Genomic DNA, 7622 nt, shown 5'->3' on the forward strand with positions numbered 1-7622 from the left:
TTTTTATTACAGTGATAAAATTGTACAGCCTAGTCAGGTAAGGTCCGGTTTGCCGATTTGCTTTTATTTAGGCCATTTATTTATTTTTGTCCCTGTGCATCGATCGAAAACAGACTTCACTAATCATATTCTGGAGATACACATGGCCAACAATAGGGCAGAGGCAACTAACAGCCGGTCCGGGTCCGGACCTAGAAGCCTTCCCACAGACGAGGATCCGGACCTACAGTGTTTTATGATATAAAACCAGAGCCCGTCTACAAAGAGCCTGGGCACTTCCTATACGCCCCATTGTACCGATCTTGGTTGTAGTTCCATTAGACATCCACTGGGGGTGATAGCGGGCGAGTCCAGATTGAATGGGAGTCTATGGTGCTAGACGGCTAAATATGTCCCTTTCACCTGCTTGTCGTTGAAATATCGCAAATTTTATTGTAGATTCCGCAAGTTCAATATAGATTATAGTTCAAAAGTTGAATGAATGAGTACTTATGTCCTTTCGATTTCTTACAGTTTGGGCCGTTGTTGGCCGTACACGCTAGCATTCTGCTAATGAATGCTGATTGGTCAGGGAAGGACTTGAGATTGATTACGACCATAGACCCCTCTTGACGGCATCTGAAGCTGGAGCACAATCAGAAACATTATCTTAAGTTGGACTTTCTGTGTACTGTATTTATATTTTCCTGCAGGCCCTTTTATTTTTTATATAGTTATGTATAAAAAATAGACATAACTATATGTATGTGTGTGTGTGTGTGTGTGTGTGTGCGTGTGTGTGTGCGTGCTATGTGTGAGAACCGTCACGATAAGGTGACGGTTCTCCTGGAACCGTCACCTTATCGTGGTGGAGAGGTTTGCGTGTCCCTGTGAACCTGAGAGCTGTGTTGTCTGGAGCCTTGTGCTCCTGGTAGGGTCTCTCATGGCAGAGTGGTCTCAGGTGAGGGGCCAGACTAAGAATGGTTCAAAAAACTCCAATGAAGAACGAAAAAAGAGGAGATGTGACCCGGCCCGGAGGAAGCCCGGGGCCCCCGTCTGGAGCCAGGCCCAGACGGAGGGCTCGATGGCGAGCGCCTGGTGGCCGGGTTTGCCACGGAGCCCGGTCGGGCACAGTCCGAACAAACTACGTGGCACCCCCCCTCTCTTCATCCCATGGGCCCACCACCTGTGGGAAGACCCGTTGGGGTCGGGTGCGCAGCCACATGGGTGGCAGCGAAGGTCAGGGGTCTCGACGGACCAGACCCGGGCGGCAGAAGCTGGCTCTGGGGACGTGGAACGTCACCTCGCTGTGGGGAAAGGAACCGGAGCTTGTGAGGGAGGTGGAGCGCTATCAGTTAGATCTGGTGGGGCTTACCTCCACGCACAGTCTCAGCTCTGGTACCGTACTCCTGGATAAGGGTTGGACTCTATTCTTCTCCGGAGTTGCCGAGGGCGTGAGGCGCCGGGCGGGTGTGGGGATACTCATAAATCCCCGGCTGAGCGCCGCGGTGTTGGAGTTTACCCCGGTAGACGAGAGGGTCGCCTCCCTGCGCCTAAGGGTTGTAGGGGGGAAAACTCTGACTGTTGTTTGTGCGTATGCACCAAACAGCAGCTCAGAGTACTCGGCCTTCTTGGAGACCCTGAATGGAGTCCTGTATGGGGCTCCAGTAGGGGACTCTGTAGTTCTGCTGGGAGACTTCAACGCCCACGTGGGCAACGATGGAGACACCTGGAGAGGCGTGGTGGGGAGGAACGGCCTCCCTGATCTAAACCCGAGCGGTCGTTTGTTATTGGACTTCTGTGCTAGTCATGGATTATCCATAACGAACACCATGTTCGAACATAAGGGTGCTCATAAGTGTACCTGGTACCAGAGTACCCTAGGCCGAAGATCGATGATCGATTTTGTGATCTGAGGCCGCATGTTTTGGACACTTGGGTTAAGAGAGGGGCGAAACTGTCAACCGACCACCATCTGGTGGTGAGTTGGATCAGGGAATGGGGGAAATTTCCGGATAGACCTGGTAAGCCCAAACGAGTAGTGCGGGTGAATTGGGAACGTCTGGAGGAGGCCCCCGTCCTAGGTATCTTCAACTCACACCTCCGGCTGAGTTTTTCTGGCATTCCTGTGGAGGTTGTGGGCATTGCTGAAGCTGCGGTGGCTAGCTGTGGCCTCAGGGTCTTAGGCTCCTCAAGGGGCGGTAACCCTCGGACACCGTGGTGGACACCGTTGGTCAGGGAAGCCGTCCGATTGAAGAAGGAGGCCTTCCGGGATATGATATCCTGGAGGACTCCTGACTCGGTTGCAGGGTACCGACAGGCTCGAAGGGCTGCAGCTGCTGCCGTGTCGGCGGCTAAGCAGCGGGTGTGGGAGAAGTTCGGAGAGGCCATGGAGAAGGACTTTCGGTCGGCACCAAAGTGTTTCTGGAAGACTATCCGGCACCTCAGGAGGGGGAAACGGGGAACCATCCAAGCTGTGTACAGTAAGGATGGGACTCTGTTGACCTCAACTGAGGAGGTTGACGGACGTTGGAAGGAACACTTTGAGGAACTCCTGAATCCGAATAACACGCCCTCTATGTTGGAGGCAGAGCTTGAGGTTGATGGTGTTTCGTCGTCAATTTCCCTGGTGGAGGTCACTGAGGTAGTCAAACATCTCCGCAGTGGCAAAGCCCCAGGGATTGATGAGATCCAGCCAGAAATGCTAAAGGCTCTGGGTGTTGAGGGGCTGTCATGGTTGACACGCCTATTCAACATCGCGTGGGAGTCGGGTACAGTGCCAAAAGGAGTGGCAAACCGGGGTGGTGGTTCCCCTGTTCAAAAAGGGGGACCAGAGAGTGTGTGCCAATTACCGGGGTATCACACTTCTCAGCCTCCCTGGTAAAGTCTACTCCAAGGTGCTGGAAAGGAGGGTTCGGCCGATCGTCGAACCTCAGATTGAAGGGGAACAATGCGGTTTTCGCCCCGGACATGGAACTACGGACCAGCTCTTCTCTTGCAAGGATCCTGGAGGGGGCCTGGGAGTATGCCCATCTGGTCTACATGTGTTTTGTGGATCTGAAGAAGGCGTATGACCGGGTCCCCCGGGAGAAACTGTGGGAGGTGCTGCGGGAGTATGGGGTAAGGGGGTCTCTCCTCAGGGCCATCCGATCTCTGTACTCCCAAAGCGAGAGCTGTGTTCGCGTCCTCGGCAGCCAGTCCGTTTCGTTCTCAGTGGGTGCTGCGCCTTGTCACCAATCCTGTTTGTGATATACATGGACAGGATATCGAGGCGTAGTCGTGGTGGGGAGGGGTTGCAGTTCGGTGGTCTGAGGATCTCGTCACTGCATTTTGCAGATGATGTGGTCCTCATTGGATCATCGGCCTGTGACCTTCAGCACTCACTGGATCGGCTGGCAGCCGAGTGTGAAGCGGCTGGGATAAGGATCAGCACCGCTAAATCTGAGGCCATGACTCTTAGCAGGAAACCGATGGATTGCTTACTCCGGGTAGGAAATGAGTCCTTAGCCCAAGTGAAGGAGTTCAAGTACCTCGGGGTCTTGTTCGCGAGTGAGGGTACTATGGAGCGTGAGATTGGCCGGAGAATCGGAGCAGCGGGGGCGGTATTGCGTTTGCTTTACCGCACCGTTGTTACGAAAAGGGAGCTGAGCCGCAAGGCAAAGCTCTCGATCTACCGGTCGATCTTCGTTCCTATCCTCACCTATGGTCATGAGGGTTGGGTGATGACCGAAAGGACGAGATTGCGGGTACAAGCGGCCGAGATGAGTTTTCTCAGAAGGGTGGCTGGCGTCTCCCTTAGGGATAGGGTGAGAAGCTCAGCCATCCGTGTGGAACTCGGATTAGAGCCGCTGCTTCTTTACTTAGAAAGGAGTCAGCTGAGGTGGTTCGGACATCTGGCAAGGATGCCCACTGGGCGCCTCCCTTGGGAGGTGTTTCAGGCACGTCCAGTGGGGAGGAGACCTCGGGGAAGACCCAGGACTAGGTGGAGAGATTATATCTCAACACTGGCCTGGGAACGCCTCGGGATCCCCCCGTCAGAGCTGGTCAATGTGGCCCGGGAAAGGGAAGTCTGGGGCCCCCTGCTTGAGCTGCTCCCCCCGCGACCCGACCCCGGATAAGCGGATGACGAGGAGGATTGAAATCGTTAGGGGACTTTTGTCCCAAATAGTCAGTTCATTAGAGGTCATTCAGTGTAATGAGATCAAGAAGCCAGGTCCGAAACTGATTTCATGTGACAATCTGTGACATCAACAAAAGGACCCCTGGAGACCAAGCCCCCAGGAACAGTGCATACTTCCGCAATCCACCAGTGCTCAGCGGCCAAGCCTGGTATTGCAGCTGTTTAAGCGGGCTGTGGACGGGTCCCTCGATCAAGGGACCCAGAAGTAGATATCTCCGTTCACTCCAATACAAGTGGGGTACAGGAATGTGTCTCCGCAAAAAATGTCTGGATATCAATCAAAGGCTCATAATTATCTTCATGCCATGTCCTAAAAAAAATTACGTTTTTTCTTTTTAAAACGCCACCTCAAGTGTTTTATTAGCCGTTCTCCAATTATTTTTTGCTGGAGAAGGAAGTGTGCAGCTGAAAGGAGTCGTAGTGAAACAAATGTTTCGACCTGGCATCCGAGAGTGCCTAGTTCAGTGCTCCGTTAACGTGTCAGATATTTGGACTGGTTCAGCTGCTGCTCAATAACTCTCACGGTCCTCTGCTTGCGATCATGTCATGGTCTGTCGGTTTCCATGTCTTGTTTTGGTGTGTAACCCGTTTTACTTTGGTATCGTTCTTGTTTCTCCACATGTCAGGTTTCCCTCCTGTGTGATTACTGCTCCCTCCCCTAATGTGTTTCAGCTGTTACTCGTTGCGTGCCCTGTGTGCGTTTTATATTTAAGCCCTCGTCTTTCCTTTGTTCCTTGTCGGATCATTTTAGTTTGTGGTGAGTTGTGTCCTGTGTGTTACCTGTGTTCCCTGTGTTACCCGCGTCACCCGTGTTCCTTGCCTTTTGAGTTAATAAATTATCCTTTTACCCGAACTGTCCTACCTGCCTGCCTGCCACCCGCTAACCGTGACAGATCATTGTGATTCACCATATATTGATCCATTTATTCAAAATATCCAAAAACAAAGAACAGGTGCATTACGGTATCATTTTATATTATTGTTATTAGTCTAACATTTCAGCGTTGGTATTTAATTTTTCATTAGCTTGTTTAGCTACCTATGTATGACAGTTAACAATGTTGGTGTATTACAATTATTTATGTGTGTAGGCCACTCCAACTTCGTTGCTGGTTGAAAGTTATTGATTGCATTTTTCGTAAATAGTTAGTTGGAAGGAATCTGTTTAAGCAGTGTGGCACTTGGAGCTAGCATGACGGAGCACAAGTTGGCACAAAGCAAACAAAGAAACCCAAACATATCTTATGGTCTCGTATTTATGTAAATGTTTCATGTATTTATACGTTTTTTACATGTTGTGACTGAGTTTGTGATGCGAGTCTTTGTTCCACGTTCCCACTATCGGCCTGCACCTTGACGTGGTGAGTGGGCTTTAAACTTAGACTTGGTTTTATTTTTTTGTTTGTTATTGATTGTCACACTCTTATTAATGATACAAGGCCTTAACTAAACCCCTTCTCTTGTTTAGTAAATAACTTATAAACGTTGAACGTCAAGGTCATTGTTTGATATGATATCTAACGGTAAATGTGGAATGTATATAAAAGAAAATAAAGTTTTTTGTTTCTTTTCCCACATATAATCTGGTGGCATGATAATTCAGCGATAAAAAAAAAAAGGTAATTAACTATCTAATAATATAAGATAATTAGGACAGATGTGAAGTAAGTCTAGCCGCGAGTCGTTGGAGAGTTGAGTCTTTTTGGTTCATCCTGCTCTGCTCCGCTCTGGATAGGCTTGTAGGCAAAGCACAATGTAAAATGCTAATTTATTAAGTTAATGAAAAATATTAACCTTATAGTATCTTTAATTTACATTTTTGTGAACAATGTATTGAAAGTTATTAATGCTAAAATGTTTTATTGATTTTCTAGATGCCTTCCAACAAATCAGTCGCAAAGCACAGAAAATTAACGCAGAACCAATAGCACGTGCACAGCTACTAGCAAGGAGAAGAGAAAGGTATTTAGGATTTCAATATTAACTTCAACTTGTGACTTAAGAATGTTGTTGTGTTCACATCAGTAATTGCATCAAATCTGCATTCCATTTATCAGAGAAGAAAGCAGGCCAACCTCGATGCAAATCCTGATCATCCTCCATTTAGGAGTTTACCAGCTGCTGAAGTGAAGAAGAAGAGAAAACAGTGGCGGGAAACTCAAAAACAGCACAGGGCTGCAGCAAAATGTCTGAGGGCAGTCCTGGATATTACACCGGAGTCCTCTGAGGAGCCTTCTGAAGAAATGCTTGCAAGACCCCATCCAGCAGTACCCATTCCATGGTCTCAGTCTCCACCAGCAGACATTCCACCGACTCAGTCTCCACCAGCAGTCATTCCAGTGCCTGGGTGTGCACGAGCCAGTGAGCCACTGGCCTCCTCCAACCCAAAACAAGAAAGGAACACTCAAAAACCAAAATGTTGCACTGAAGAGAACTTTTCCAACTTAAAAAACAATTGGCTCAAGCACAAAGAAGGAGTGAAAACCTAAGGAAGGGTTTGCAAAGGGAGAAGAAAAAGCTCCAACCAAAAAAGAAGAATGCAAAGAAAGTGAGTCTGAAAAAAAAGGCTGCTCGACGAGAAAAGATCTGCTTTTCCAAGCAGAGGAGAACAGCGGACAGCTCGCAGGTAAGAAGGATACCATCACGAGAAATAAGGTCAAACTTCAGAGACACATTCTCAGCAGAACACTGAAGGAACTCCATGGTGTCTACAACACGGAGGCGGCCAAAGAGGACTCCATATCCTACAGGCAGTTCTTACGCCTCAGACCGTTCCATATAACGGTCTGAGGCTGAAAGCAAGTGATCGGAACACATGCGCTGGCATACACCACGAGAACATGGGCCTCCTGGTGAAAAGACTCAACTTCTAGCAGCTATAGTGTGTGATCCCAAAGAAAAAAATGCATGGACCGCCTGTGCCCCAAGTGCTGCTACGAGGAGCTTGAAGTTCAGCTGCCAGAAGAACCTCAGGAAATTGTATGGGAACAAAGATTTCAACTAAATTTGCCAAAAAGAGGAAATCTGGGACTTGGAGTGATCTTGTCAAAGTCTTTAACAGCATGCTTGACAACCTAGCAAGACCCCAGTATAACTGGATCCATCAAACTGAAAAGTATAGACACCTAAAGGAGACTGTCTGAGGAGGAGGTTGTTGTCCACTTGGACTTTTCAGAAAATTACGCAGGCAAGTTGGCTAGGAAATCCAGGCATTTCATTTTGGGTCCAGCCGGAAGCAAGCCACGATTCACACCATCGTCGTGTATACTTCTGGCAGCCATCAATCGTATGCTACCATATCGGATTCCTTACGCCATGGTGAGCTCTCAGTCTGGGCTCATCTCAAGCCAGTTCTGGATGACCTGAAGAAGGAGAATCCCTTAATCACCACACTGCACTGCATGAGCGATGGTCCAGTGACTCAATACATTCCATTTATGCTCGGGTTCAAGAAAATGAGTGA

Source organism: Gadus chalcogrammus, chromosome 19, assembly GCF_026213295.1.
Source record: "Gadus chalcogrammus isolate NIFS_2021 chromosome 19, NIFS_Gcha_1.0, whole genome shotgun sequence".
NCBI classification, from domain to species: Eukaryota; Metazoa; Chordata; class Actinopteri; order Gadiformes; family Gadidae; genus Gadus; species Gadus chalcogrammus.